Genomic DNA, 15,689 nt, shown 5'->3' on the forward strand with positions numbered 1-15,689 from the left:
TATAAGATTTAAAAGTAGTTGCCTGCAAAATAAAACAGAAAATTGAGGAGATGGAGTGGTTTGGAAACTGCTGTTTTTTTGTGGTATATCTTGGAGAACTGTTTGACTGTTTAAACCATGTGAATATATAAGTTTGGTAAAAATCGAAACTGATTTTCAAAAAAGAAGAACAACACAACTCTAAAGCTTCTCCAGAAAGTCCAGAAAAGCCTGTTTCTACCTCCTGGTTTCCTCAAATCAAACTTACTTTTTTCCAAGCAGTAGTTTTCTGCATACTTCTTCTGTGATTTTCTGCCATTGTACACACGTTTTCATAAAATAGGCTTTTGTGAGCTAGCCTGGGAATGTAACCATTGCTTATATTACTTCTCTGGAGACATGTATTTCAAGTTCTAACCAAACAACTTCCAAAAATCCTTTCAGAACTTCTCCTGTTTATTAACTGGGGACTGTATTATCCATTCCCATAAGACTTTACATACAATACAGCTAAAAAGACATTTGAAAAATCACAGAATATTACGATTGCATTTGACACTGTGCCAGCTGGTACAATCAGTGAGTGATGTGGCTACTGGAAAGAAGAAGGGTAGGAGGAGAGTCGTCAGGGGAGACTGTGTCAAAGAGCCTCAGTTCAAGCTGAACGTGCAAAGATGGATTGTAGATTTTTTAAATGGTGGCATCAATCAGGACTTTCTATGAAAGTGACAGACACTCAACCCAAACTAGATAAGCCAGAAATGGAATTTTTTGGCTCACCTAACTAGGACATCCCAAGGGGTCTGGCATCTGGCAAAGATTGATCCTGGGTCCAAAAGAGTTGCTAAGCTCTCTTCATCTCCATTATTCTCCTCTACAGCTCCAGTCTTACTTTCCAGCTTTGCAGCATGGGGTGCTGATGAGGTGGATGGGTAACTCTATTGGCTGTATGTCAAAATCCCAGGGGAAGACCCTGATTGGTCCTCCATGGGTTCAGGTGAATGGATACAATGATTGGCCAGGCCTGAATCAGCTGCCAGAAAGGGAAGATGAGGAATAACCTGCTGGGCTGCCAAAAATAATACCTATTACATCCCAGTGTAATTGTACATACCAAATAGGCTCTGGTGGAGCTATATTAGAGCCTCGGCCAACTGGCAGCGTAAGTAAAAATGCCTCATAAATGCTAAAGCACCATGAAATGTTGGTTGTGAGTCAGTACTAAATGTAAGTCCACATTGGCCCTACCCAGCCAAACTGCAATTACTCCTGGATCCTCAGCTCTCTGAATGTTTTAAGTTTTTCTTTCCTCCTAGCAGATTCATTTGTCACAGTTTCCCCGGGTACTGGCCTCTTTCTTCTAACAGAATCTGCTTCCAACTGCAGTGAAAAATTTGTTCATGTCATTTTTCAAAGGAAGTTAGGAGGAAAAAAAATCTCCACAGTTGGAATAGTTCGAAACTGAAAACATAATGGATGGATATGCGTGTAATCAGATTGCTCTCAGCATCTTTCACTCTACCGTTTCTCTAATCTGTTGAGTCACTTTCTTGGCCTCGTTGAGCCAGTCCTCAAATAAGCCAAAAATATTTTGCTGATACTAGCTGCAATTTACTGAGTGATAGGATATTTGTAATGTACTTTGAGACTGAGCTTATAGCCCTGAAGATTAGGCAGTTAATTAGTAGAGAAATGTTTTCACCATCTCGGAAAAGCAAACTTCAGATTAATTAACAGTCTATACTGGAATTTCCAATTTTTATAGGCCTACTTTCGATGTCTGATTTTTAACTCAGTGTGAGGTGTTCCTTGACTGCTGACAATGTAAAGTAGGCTGATGCCTAAATGTGTTTCCGATAAACCTCTCATTGATGTCAACACTTGAATACCTAATGCTACACTGAACTTTGTATTCGAAGATAGTATGGATGAATGCTAACGACTTGTGAGTCTGAGTTTTGCTGAAAAGACCTTAAGCCAGACTTTACAGATTCTCTGTAATGGATACTAGTAAAATCTTAGGGCAGGCCTTCACTTCATTTGCACAAAATTACCAAAACAAGACATTACTAGATGATTACCCAAGGCCATTCTCCATCCATTTTTTCCTTGCCAGTCTCTTCCCATGACAGAGACTGAATATGGCAGGTATTCACTTTCCCAGCCTCCTGTGCAGCTAGCGATGGCCCTATGATCCAGGTCAGGCCAGTTGGAATGAAGAGAGAGATGGCTGGGATATTTGAGGGAGAGATTTTTCTTACCTCAGTGAAAGACAAGGTGCATGGGCAGAGAGCCTTTTTATTTGCATTCTTCCTGCTTCTTCCTGTTTGGGCCACATTTGAGAAGGTAATGCCAGGAGCTCTAGCAGCCATTTGTGACCATTGCTGAAACACTGAGCATGAAACTGAGAAAAAGCCCAAGTCCCTGGGAATATCACTGAGCCACTACACCCACTGGAATGGCCTGCTTCCACATTTCATGCAAAGTGAGATTAATCATCGCCTACGTTTCAGCCATTGGGCATTCTGTCACTTTCAGCCACAAGCATGCTTTATCTTTAAATGATTCAAAGATACGAATTATTTACCCAGTGCTCATTCTGTTGATATGCTCTCCCCTTCTTGACTGTACCCAGATTTTATCTGGGTATCCAACCTCTCTCTATATCCCATGTAGCCAGTGGAAGCAGATTCTTCCCTTGTTTATAGGGGTGATCCTTGGTTGGCTTAAGTCAGTCAATAAATTCCACTCCCCTGGAACTGAATGGAGGATTCCACTCAAGGGTTAGCTACAACTTAAGTTGTCCAACCAGAGTGAATCTTTGGATTCTTGCTTGGAATGCCGGAAAAGAAGTGCTCTCTTACCTTCTCAGCTACTCACATATGAAGCCAAGAATGCTATTTTGCCACCATGAAGTAAATTAGCCTTTGGAAGAAGTACATGCCTCAGAAGGCAGAACAGAAAGACAGAAAGAAACTAAGCCTATGATAACGTTACCGAGGTGTTGGATCACTGTAGTTTTGGACTTGCCATTACGTGAGGGCAAAAATCTCCTTTATTAAAGTCAGTTTGAGTTGGATTCTCTGTTCTTTGCAACTTCAGAATGCATTCTGATTTGATATACTTCCTATCTAGACTGTTAGGCGACAGGCAAAGAGGAAAACCAAATGGCAATCTTTTAAGAGGCAAAAGCGAAAACACCTCTCCATAAATGAACCATATGGGTAGGTGCGTGGTCATCCATCATCCTTTTCTTCTCTCATCGAAGATAGAGAAAAAACGATGTATTGAACTGCCACATGTAATGTGCTCTGCCACTTAACTCTATTGGGCTTTGAACAAGTTACTTAAACTGCTTGTGCCTTGGTTTCTGTGTATGTAAAACGGAGACCATGATAGTATCTGCCTTGTAGGGAGGCTCTGAGATTAAATGAGATAATACATGTAACGTGCCTCTAATGGGGCCTGTTCATAGTAAACACTCAGTAGATACTAATTATTATGATTATCAGGATCCTCAGTCAACTGGGGATTGTGCTAGAGAGGACCAGTGTCTCCTGCCAAATCTTCCAAATGATCTCTGTACAAGACATTCTCTTGTCGCTGAAGAGCTCACACCTCTTCTTTTGGTCAAAAGAGAACAAAATAATATTCCTGCAGATTTCCAACTGCACAACTTCTTAGCTCATGCACAGACTCTCTTACTCAAAGCTCGGTCCTGCCTTTCAGAAGGGCCTGGAGCACTGATTCTCACCCTCCATGAAAGGAGGTGAAGAACACACCCATCCTCTTACCCCAGGAATCCAGAACTAGCCCTGTTCATGGCAGCACACCAGCACAGCATGAGGAGAAAGCCCACCCTGGGGAGGGGGGCAGTGTTTGTACTTGGCAATTGCCCACCTCACCCTGCAGTCCCCTGGGACAGACCAGGATGGATTAGTAAACCCAGAGGGAAAAGGAGAAACCCAGAGACTGAGAAGCAGCCTTTGTAAACAGGGTTCATGGAACGGCTGCATCGGTGATTTCATCCCTGACCAAGGATGCCATAAAAAAGAGAAATATTCAGTGATCATCATTTCAGGTCACTGTAAAAGACTTAGAATCGGGGCCCAGAAAGCTCAGGTTCCAGCAACATTCTGCTTTGACAGGACCTTAAAATGCCTTCTGGAGTCAAGTCAGGGAGAAAAATTCTTAAGGTAACTGAGTGCAGCACATAACTAAGTATGAAGAATCCACTCTAATTGCCAAAAAGGAATATGGCCAAGGCTCCTAAGGAAAGGGGGGAAAAGTGAAAAAGAAAGCAGAAACATTATGATAAGAAGAAAAGGGATGTTCATTTTCAAACAGGAGATAAGATATGGATTAAAGTTCATCCTCAGAATAACGTAGCAAGAAACTTTATAGCCAAACTGACTCCAACCGGAAAGGTCCCTGTTTCTCGGATCTCTTTGAATTATAGGGAAAACTAATTGGATCTTCATGTTTACCATGGAGGAAACCAAGTGTTACTCAGGATGTAAATCCTGGAGGTACTTTAAAAAAACAACACTGACCTTTACAAGCCTCTAAGCTTATAGATCTGTAAGGAGAAAAGAAAACTTGATTTCCTGACCTTTGCCTAGTTCCTTGTCTTTTTTTTTTTCTCTAAACAGGGGCCTCCAATCCCCTAACTCTCTTCCTGGTGTTAATTTTCTGACTGTGCCCTCTGTCCCTGGTCAGAGCCAGGGGAAGGGGATGGGCCCATTCTCCATCTAGACTCGACAGAGACCGGTCCAGGTTGAGGGATGACTCCACCACTCAAGGACCCTGGGTGAAGCCTGCTACGTCTCAGCATCCTCCACTGTGTCTAGAAGGTGGCTCACCTCTTCAGCAGTCCCACGACAATGAGACTAGCCATCATGTTCGAGCACCTACTGTGTGCTGGGCGTTGTGGTATGACATTTTTAGACATTGTCTTTTTTTTTTTTTAATTTGAGCTTTTATTCTTTTTAAGACAATCTGTTTATTTATTTACTTTTCTCTTTGGCCATGCCACGCAGCTTGTGGGATCTTAGTTCCCCAACCAGGGATAGAACTCGCATCCCCTGCATTGGAAGCTCAGAGTCTTAACCACTGGACCCACAGGAAAGTCCGACATTGTCTTAATTAATTAATCCTCACAACAACCCTATGAGTTTGGGCCTCTAACTAGCTACACGTCTCTCTCCCATTTCACAGATCAGGAAAACCCCTGTTCCGTCACCGTTTCCTCTCTCCTCCTTTCTTTATCCCACCTTCCCTGTGAGCCAAGAGGTGAGATCAATGAAGGACAGAACCATTTGAACTCCCAGAGTCCTCCGGGTTAGCGGGGCAGTTGTTGTAGAGCTGAGGAAACTGAGGCCTAGAGATGGAGGCCCACCAAGTTCCCGAGAGGCAGGGTGAGGAGCCCCCAGACCAGCATCGTTCACTGCCCCACACAGCATTCTTTCATTCACTGAAGTCTGGTCCGGGAGGCCACAGTGACTCACCATTCTTCCGTGTGAAGTAATTCCTTTGCGGTATCTGGCATCTTTAGTGTCTGAGTCTACAGTGAGAAGAGAGGGGAACTTTAAGGTCATTGCAGGATTAGAGGGAAAAGTGGGTAGCGAGGGGGAAGAGGAACAAATGGGCACACCAGGGAGAAGCCAGACCATGGGAATGTTAGGATCCTGGGGCGGGCAATGGATGAGGCTAAGTGATTTGTCAACATGAATTTATCCCTAATCCTCACACAAAGATGACCCTTCTCGTAATAGGCAAGGAGCTAGGCAGTGTGATCTGAGATATGCCTGCCTCAGGGGCCTGTATAGGGGCCCAAATCATGACTCTTTGCCACTCAAATGGTTTACAGCAATGTCTCCTGCTTTTAAGTCATTTGCTTACCATTATGAAGATTTTTATCGTATTTGTGAACCATCTGAAATATTATTTGCTTAAGAGTTTAGCAATTTTCGGGACTTCCCTGGTGGTCCAGTGGTAAAGAATCCGCCTTAACAATGCAGGGGACGCAGGTTCAATCCCTGGTCAGGGAACTAAGATCCCACATGCCACGGGGCAACTAAGCCCGCACGCCACAACTACTGAGCTCACGTGCCTCAACTAGAGAGCCTGCGTGCCACAAACTACAGAGCCCACGTGCCCCGGAGCCTGTGTGCCACAACTAGAGAGAAGCCCTCACACTGCAGTAAAAGATCCCTCATGCCTCAACAAAGATCCCCCGTGCCAGCAACTAAGACCCAAAGCAGCCAAAAATAAATAATAAAAATAAATAATTTTAATTTATTAATAGTAAATTTATTATTAATAAATAAGAAATAAATCTTTTTTTAAAAGAGTTTAGCAATTTTTAAAAACATAAATAGATACATTTTAGGAGAAATGTTGTATCAGTACTGTAAGGAGAAAGTCAGTATCATTTGCCATAAATAGTGGCATAGTAATAAGTACAATGAAAACAAAACAAGGTTATTAGACTCTTGCTGGCTAGTTGCCTGTCAGAGACTCTGAGCCTGAGCTTTGTTCTTTCTTTGTTTTAGAGGTTACCAAGTGTTAGGTGTTAAACACAGGGCCAAATGGAAATTATCTCCTTGACCTGAACCAGAAGGATTGACAGGAAGTGAAATGCTGTTGAACATCACCTAAATCACCTTGAGAACCGCCAGTGGTCTTGATCTCAGACATTAGGGAATTCTGTGGGCTCCTTTCATGTTTCTCCAAAAAGCAGCAACAGTTATACATAAGGAGGAACAATTCATCAAAGACCTATTATCCAGCTGTGAGTTGGGGTGATTCACTTCTCTGGGCCTCAGTTTTCCTCATCTGCAAAATGGGAGGGTTAAAGCAGATAATGTCTTTCAGTCTTTTCCAGCTCTAGATCCTACTGCCTCTATAACCTCAGGAAACAAATATCGGATCTGGGACACAGGACAGCTTGGGTGTAATGGGCAACCACAAGGTCATTTGAAAGGTGGTAGAGAACAGGCTAGCAGCCCTGAACACTGGAGAAAGGAAGGTGTTTAGAAGTACCACAGGTAAAAGTCACCCTCTTCCCAGCCTTACCCAGGGCCACCAAAATAACATATGCATCCCAAGAATGCTCAAATGATGAAAGTGTTAAACTCTGATCTTTTCATATTCAGCACTTGGATTTCAGAGCTAAATTGCCTAATTTGCAGTGAGAAAATTACACTTCATTTTCCTTTAAAAAAAAAAAAAGTATTCTCTTAAATGGAGCATCCTGAGTAGGCTGGTTTCTGTTTGACTGAGAGGTGATTTCGAGCAGTGGTTAGGAACTTGGCCTGAATTCCATCACTCACTAAGGGTATGACTTGGACAAGTAAGTCTCCATCTTAAAAGGGGGGTTAATAATGATACCTACTTGTGGTTCCACTTGTGGTGGTGGTTACCATTATTCAATTGTGCTGGTTGGATGAAGAAATATGTGTAAAGTGTTTGGCATAGTATCTAGCAAACAGTACATGTATAAGCAAAAATAGTAGCTGTTAGTATATCGTGCCTATCTCATCTCGGCCCTTCTACTTGCTATCCCAATACAGCCTCTCTCCCACTCTCTCTCTCTGCACCCCCACCCCCACCCCACTCTAGTCCTTCCTTCCTGTCTTGGTGATCACCTTTCTCATGCTCCGGCTGGTACCTCTCTATATGTCTGTCTCCACGTCCTTTGCCAGACACAGTCAGCACTCAATAAATCTGTTGAATTGTGTAGAGGCCCCTTTGAAAATAGTGGAAGCAGCCTCTAGCTGAACACAGGAAGGATTTTACGGGGACATTTTTACACTGCCTTCAGACTGGCTGCAGAAAAACCGAGGCCGAAAGTGTGTTATATACGAGGGATATTTGTGGGCATATGCCATCTTTATAGGACTTAGTTGAAACAATTCCTTGTTTGCTCAATTAAGATGAGGAAAAGAACGTAATCTCCCACTTCTGTTTCATTTCACCCCAGGATAAGGAAGAAAAGAGGATGCAAGTTTCCTAACTGTCCTGGTTTTCTTCTTGGGCTCATCTAAGTGTGTTTACAAAATATATACAGCAGATTCCTTAGTAACACACACATGATTAGCCCCTTCTGATATCTGAAAGATATATGAATTGCTGAGCTGCTGATGAGAAAGATCCACGAATAGTTTTTTTAATTGGTTTAGTAAGATTATTTCCAGTCAACAGTTCCCTGGTTTAGTGACAGAAGATAGATCTGTTTTCCATAAAAAGTGAAATGCCAGACTTTTGAATCACTCCAAATAAAAAACATTCCCTTAAAGAGTCACTTGCTATCATTTGTTTTATAGCAAAAAATAAAAGTCAAGATAGAAACTATTATCACAGAATGGCATGCTGAAGAGGCACTAGCAGTGATAAGAACACAAACAGTTCTCAGTCCTCCACTAAATTTCCAACTACTGCTGCAGGATATGCTGTGCTTCGTTGGAAACAAATAAACATAAACCAACTTGCCCTCATTTGTTTCCATCAGCTCAATAAGAACTGGTGTCTCCTACTTGTACAGCACTTTAGAATAGAAAATGCTTTCCTAATTTTTATTTGGTCTTCAGAACATCCCTGGGAGGCAAATAGGGTGGGTAAGAGACGTAACATCAGAAACAATCCACATGTCCACCAACTGACGAATGGATAAGTAAAATGTGGTCTATCCATACAATGGAATATTATGGGACAATAAGAAGGAATGAAGTACTGATATTGCTACACCCTAGATGAACCTTGACAACGTTAGACTAACTGAAAGAAGTCAGTCACAATGGACCATATATTATATGATTCCATTCATACAAAATGTCCAGAATAGGCAAATCTATAGAGACAGAAAGTAGATTGGTGATTGCCTAAGGCTGAGAGAGCCTTAGGGATTGGCGTAGGAAGTAGCCAATGGGTAAGGGGTTTCTTTTGGGGGGTAGTGAAAATGTTCTAAAATTGATTGTGATGACCGTTGCACAACTCTGTGACTATACTAAAAGCCAGTGGATTTTAAAGGTCAAATAGGCAAATTACGTGGTTTCTTGTATCACAATAGAGCTGTTTTAGAGAGAGAGAGAGATGACACTGTGGAGTCCGCTTTTGACATTCATGTGGCTTCCATCTCAGGTTTGCCACTTAGGTACTACGTGACCTTAGCCACTTATTTCAACTTTCTGAATCCAGCTGACCTCTCTCAGAAGTAGTAATGCCTCCCTTGCAGGGTGGTGTGGGGAACCCAGGCAAGGCCCACAGAGTGCCTGAAACAGTGCTGCACGTGCAGTCTGCTCGATACATGGCGGCCGTAACAAGGACCGTTCTGACGGTGAGCTAGCTGAGGCTCAGAGTATAAAAAGCCTTGGCAATGGATACGAAATGGGCCTGACTGGCCTCCTGACACATGGCACTGACCTGCCTTCTTCATGGTTGAGACGGAACAGAAAATCAGAAAGAACGTCAGATTTGGAAACAGAAGAACTAGGCACTTACTCCCTACTGCCTGCTAGCTCTGTGCTGGCCATGAGGGCTCAGTAGAGGGTTAGGTAGATGTGGTCCCTGTCCTAATGGAGTTTACAGAGCAGCAACTAGGAGAACCAGACTTGCTTCACAATCCTGGGCAAGTTATTTAACTTTTCTAAGGTTCAGTAACTGCTAAGTGTCAGATGAGAGTAATAGTCATGCAACATCTATAAGACTGGTGTGACCATTTAATCAGATTATCTATAAAAAGTACTAAATACAGGGCCTGACACACGATAAACACTAAAGAAATAACCGTCATTACTATTTTATTATTATCATCTGCAGTAGCATTGTATCTGTACTAGAGGACAACCTGTTCAACTTCCGTCAGCGTATTTATTTATTTATGAACTGGAGGTATTAATGGTTATCTCTAGCTTTTTATTGCAAGCCAGATAAGAAAATCTGTGTAAAAAGCATTTTTTTAAACTTTTTATTTTATATTGGAGTATAGTTGGTTGACAATGTTGTGATAGTTTCAGGTGTACAGAAAAATGATTCAGTTATACATTTTCCCATTTAGGTTGTTGCATAATATTGAGCAGAGTTCCCTGTGTAAAAAGCATTTTTGATATGGGATTGTTATTTTCATTCCATGAAAGTAGCACCACTCAGAACCTTGAGTGAACCAAGGTATTGCTTTGTTTTGCCTCAGATAGCAAGCCCTTCTAAATTACAACCCTGGGAAATCAAGATGATAGTAAATTATTCAGGCCATCTCCTGGCCTGGGGGACTTAGGGTTAGGGTTCAGGTAGTAAGTCCTAGAGTAAGTGGACGTGTAGCCGGGCTGCAGATTGATGAGTGCTGAGAGGAGCCGGTTATTTGATCCCCAGGAAATGTTTCTGTGCTGGGGTCACTGTTGCCAGCTTTTGAATCAATAAGGCAGCACCTTTCAGACCAGAAAGTTCAGTTCTATTTATCAAGTCAAGAGAAGTGAGAGGAGCAACAAGCATGATGAAAGCCGGGCTCTAGCTAAGCCTACAGTCGGCTCCAGTGTGAGAGGGACGGACCCAGGCAGAGCAGCTGCAGCTTTCCAGGGGCTTCCCAGGATTTCCGGGGTCTTCCTTCAAGAGCTCCACCACTTTCTCACCTCTCCAGACACTGATCAGCACACCCTCCTTCATTCCATAACCCTTTACTGAATGCGCAGCAAGGGCCAGGCACTGTTCTAGGCACAGGGAATCTTCATTCATGTATTTGTTCAACAAATAAATATTGAGCACTTGCTGTGTGCCAGACACTCTGATAAATGGAACAATGGCTGAGACACGGCCCCTCCCAGAGCTTCCAGTGTGGGAGGGAAGAGAAGTAAGTCAGCAATTACAGAGGATAAACAGCATAAGGGAGGACAGCCCAGGGTGCTATCAAAGCACAGGGGAGGGACACCCAACCCAGTTTGGAGGCTGCCTCCCCAGTCTGAAGGCCTGAGTTAGCCTTCAGGCCCCCAGGAAGTCTCTGTGCCCAACGGCCAGAGCAGGCACACATTGTCAACAGACACAAGAAAGAAACAACCACCCAAATACGGGTTCTCTCAGTGACCCTCTGTTCATAACTTGAAATCAAAACACCCCCTTCCACCCCCTTCCTACTCCCTCTCCAATATGTTGACTTGGCCTCTGAAGTCACTAAAAACTCCCCAAAGGGAGGAGACCCCTAGAGGCGAGCTGGCCCCGTGTCAAGGAAATGAATCAAACTCACACTTTTATGTTATGGCATCACATCCCTCGGGTACTTTTCCCAATTCGTGTGTTATCTGGCCTCCATGATTCTCCCGGGGTTCCCATCTAAAGTACTCCCTTGAGCGGTTTCCCATCAACCCTTACTGAGATTTTTGTGCAAGGAGGCACTTGTCACATGCCAGGTCTGGGGCAGAGGGAAAGGATGCTCAGCAGAGCAAGGGACTTGGCTGTCTGGGTGGGGCGATGGGCAGAGGATGCTGGCTTTCCTTACTGGAGTGAAAAAGGGCAAAAGAGGAAAGACACAAGATGAGCTAGATTAAAAGACTTTCCTTGGGAGATAGATATGTATTCATCCCTCTATTCTTGACTGTGAATGGAGTGGCTTAAAACAGTGCTTCTCAAACTTAAGGTGCGTGGGAATCATCTGGGGTGGGGTCTCACTAAACTGCAGCTTCTGATGCAGCACCTCTGGGGTGAGGCTTGAGGTCTGCACTTCTCAAAGGCTCCCAGACAATACTATGTTAGTTACCGATGGCTGCATAACAAATGACCCCGAAACTGAGCAGTATGAAACAACAAGTACTTGCTATCCCACACAGTTTCTGAGGGTCAGGAATCTGGGAGCAGCTTAGCTGGATGACTGTGGCTTGGGCTTTCTCATGAAGTGAAGAGCCAGCTTGTGAAATGGCGGCAGGCTGCAGTCTCCGAACGGACTGGATCCTCCGCTTCCAGGCTCAGGCACGTCAGTCCCTGATGGCAGGAGCCTTCAGATCCTCACCACGTGGCCTCTCCACAGGGCAGCTCGTGGCATGGCTTCCCTGAAGACGGAAGCCACAGTCTCCTTACACATAATCCCAGAAGTGACAAACCATCACTCCTGCGTATTCTATTCATCAGAAGTGAGTCATTAACTCCAGCCCACACTGAAGGTGAGAGAAATTAAGCTCCACCCCTTGTCAGGCAGAGACTCAAGACTCTGTGGACATATTTTAAAAGCCATCGCAAATACCATTGCTGCTGGTCCTTGGCCCATACCTGGAGAGACAGGGTTTAGAACAGCCTCCATAGTCATAGAGCTGAGGTTGGAAAGTACCTCATCTGATAAATGGGCAGAACCGTGGCACCTCTCACGTAGGGTTGTTGCCTTATGAGATAACGCACAGAAACTGCTCGGCACAGTACCTGGCATGTAGAAGTGCTCGGTTAATGGTAATCAATGTTATTATTGTCCATAATGTTATGGTTTGAGAAGCTGACCTGCTTCCCAGTGTCAGGCCCAGGCGGCTCCGGGCTTGGCCCTCTTTGCTCCTTGGTCCCAGTCCCACACAGCGCAGGTGAGCTAACGCAGGAGGCGTGGACTGCACTGGGCCAGAAATCCAGAGAGCCCTCCCTTCTCACTGTTCTGCAGCCTCCCACACAGGGCTGGGGGTTGTGGGTGGAGGGAGGGGAGCAATGCCTAGACAACATGAAACCAGTGTTTGGATGCAGCACAGACAGCCTTGAGGTGGTGATGGCAGATTTTAAGGGTCATCTTAGAAGAAGACCCACTGAATCAGAATCTCTGGAGATGGAGTCAGCTAACTACATTTATAACACACTCTCTGGGGTAATTCCTATGCACACTAGCGTTTGAAAAGCACTGCCGACAGATGTGAGAGATTTATTTACTCACCTGCCTCCCCCCTCACCTCCCAAAGAACAGGAAGGCTTGACTTTGAGTTCCTGAGAACAATAATGAGCTGTCCTCTGGGGGCCCCGTCCGAGGCCAGAGCTGGACTGGCCCTGGGGTTGACCCGGTGCAGAACTTCTGTCCTGGTGACTAATGCTCCAGCGCGGCCCAGCCTGGCTGTGGTTTGTCTGCAGGCCCCATGACAGGCCCATCCACCCAGATAACTGCAATCTTGCCTTGTGGGATCAAATACTGGCTTGGGATTTATGAGTCCAAGAAAAGACATGGCTGTGCTAGTGAGGGGGTGGTGGAGGGCGGGCGGCAGCCACTTCTCCCCCGGGAGCCTTGGCTCCTTACCTGGCTTTGGGCTGCCCGGCAGGCCCAGAGGACAGGCTGCTGACTGTTTTGGGTCTGAACAGGGTCAGGGTGCCGGTGAAAAGCAAAGCAGCTGCTTCGCATCTCCACTCGGCCCCTTCTGCTTGTGTCGGAGGGAGAAATCATTGCATGGTACACGCTGGTGCATTGTGTCATCTTAGAAAGAAGACGAGGTTACAAATTAAAAAGCAACATTCTCCCATTCCAGAGCCAGGGAATGGAAAAGGCGTTTGTCCTTCATACCCCCTCAAAGCTGGAGTTGATGGCTTGCTGAGGGCTGAGCTGCTGCAGGCCTGAGTCGTGACCTGCAAACAGACATCTTTCTCTTCATTATTCCTTTGGGAACGTGGGCCTGTGTCTTAACAATTAGGAAGGGTGAACGACTCCAACCTCGCTTTCCAGGCGTTCAGTTCTCACTGATTGTAGCAGGGCAGCATTCATTCACTGATTTATTCATTCATTCAACTGACTTTGATGAAGTTCTGTTTGCCAGGCACTTTCCTAGGCAACTGAGGAAACAGAAACTACCAAGACAGATCACATTCTGGGGAGGTGCCGGTGGAGACAAATAATACACAAGGAAGCATAAATTAACGAGATAATTTCCAGCTGTGATGAAGCAGGGTTGGAGAGTTGCTAGGAGAATTTTTAACAAGCATTAACCTGTGCTACCTTTGGAGAAAACAAAGAATAAGAAAGTGATTTGCAACCTAGACTTCAAGTTCTTTCACCATTTCTTTTCTGAAATGGTTACCTGACTTAAGGACCATCTTTCACTCGCCTTTCACTTTCCATTTTGTTTGGATGGAACATCACGCAGCCTCCCAGCACAGAGACCCCATTAATAGCACAGTTGTTACTACACAGATTTGTCCAGGTCAGATTTTATTGCTTTTGGCCCAAGGCGGCTGCAAAATTTACAGAGCAAAGAGAGGTACAATGTGGTCTACTGAGCAAGTTACTGAGTTAGAGTGAGTTTCTGTGCTTGAAGATACTTAGCATTTAAAAGCAATTTCATAAAAGTCATCATTAGACTAATATATCACCATGGCAATTCAACAATGATGTCTAAAAGTTTTAACTGTGATTTTAGAGCAGCCAGTACCAGAAAAGCCTTGACTATGGGGTTGGGGTGCTTTTGTTCATACGATTTGGGGGTGACTGAACCCTCTGAGACGTGTAAGATGCCATGAACCGTGGAAAATGCATGTGCATTCACATAAAATTTCAGGGTGCGTGAACTCCTAAAGTCCATTCGTGGATTCCCCTGGGGATCCACGGGCCCCTGTTTCCTGCTCTAAAATTTACACTCATGGAAAGATATCCAAGATATTTTTTAATGAAAAAATAAATAAATTGCAGACAGTATATACAGCATGATCCCGTTTTTCTCTTGAATGTTATATATATATGAACAGTCCATACCTGAGGCGAGTGGGATCAAGGGAAAGGATTACTTTTACCGTTTATTCTATACACTTCATTTTGAATTATTTCAGATAGCAAACATTACTTTTGTAATAGTAATTTTCTTGAAAATTTAGCCTCCAAAAATAGGAATCATGCCCATGACTGAATCAGACAGTGCACACTTACCATTTCTGGGCAACTCATCTTGACTGAGAACCAATACTTACTAGAGACTGTGGTGTGGACTAGAATAGAAGGGGCTGAATACAAGGGTCATGTGGAAGGTCTCTCTCAGGGCAATTTAGATATAAGGTTGCTGGATTTAAAAGAGTTCAGTTGGAAGGCCATGGAATAACTTGGAAGTACATTTCTGAATGCATTTGTTTAAACTGAGGAAAGAGTAAATTAAGCATGCAGAACGGTCTCCTCAGATGATTTTCGGTGATGTTGCAGAGGTCTACAACACAAAGCATTTTGATCAAAGATCTCTGTTCTTAGAGACTGATGCCAGTAATAGCCCACGATGAGTTCTCATCAGAAAGAAGCAGAGCTGACACAGGCAAGGGAGCGATGAACCCAGCTTCCACAGTTCCAAACCTGGGCACAATTCGCAGGGAAGGCTTACATCTAGAGGGTATTTGATGATGCAGAGAAATTGGGTATCTTATGTTTAAAACCATGACCTCCCTCGCATCTGACCCAGAGCTGCTCCCTGCTAAGGTGGTGAGTAGAACAGATAAAAATATTAAGGGGGGCTTCCCTGGTGGCGCAGTGGTTGAGAGTTCGCCTGTCGATGCAGGGGACACGGGTTCGTGCCCCGGTCTGGGAAGATCCCACATCCCACATGCCGTGGAGCAGCTGGGCCCGTGAGCCATGGCCGCTGAGCCTGCGCGTCCGGAGCCTGTGCTCCGCGGTGTGGGAGGCCGCAGCAGTGAGAGGCCCGCGTACCGCAAAAAAAAAAAAAAAAAAGTATTAAGGGGACTTTGGTGGTCCAGTGGTTAAGGCTCCGTGCTTCCAATGCAAGGGGTGAGGGTCGATCCCT

The sequence above is a fragment of the Grampus griseus genome (genome assembly GCF_964374135.1).
Source record: "Grampus griseus genome assembly, chromosome: 8".
In the NCBI taxonomy this organism is placed as follows: domain Eukaryota; kingdom Metazoa; phylum Chordata; class Mammalia; order Artiodactyla; family Delphinidae; genus Grampus; species Grampus griseus.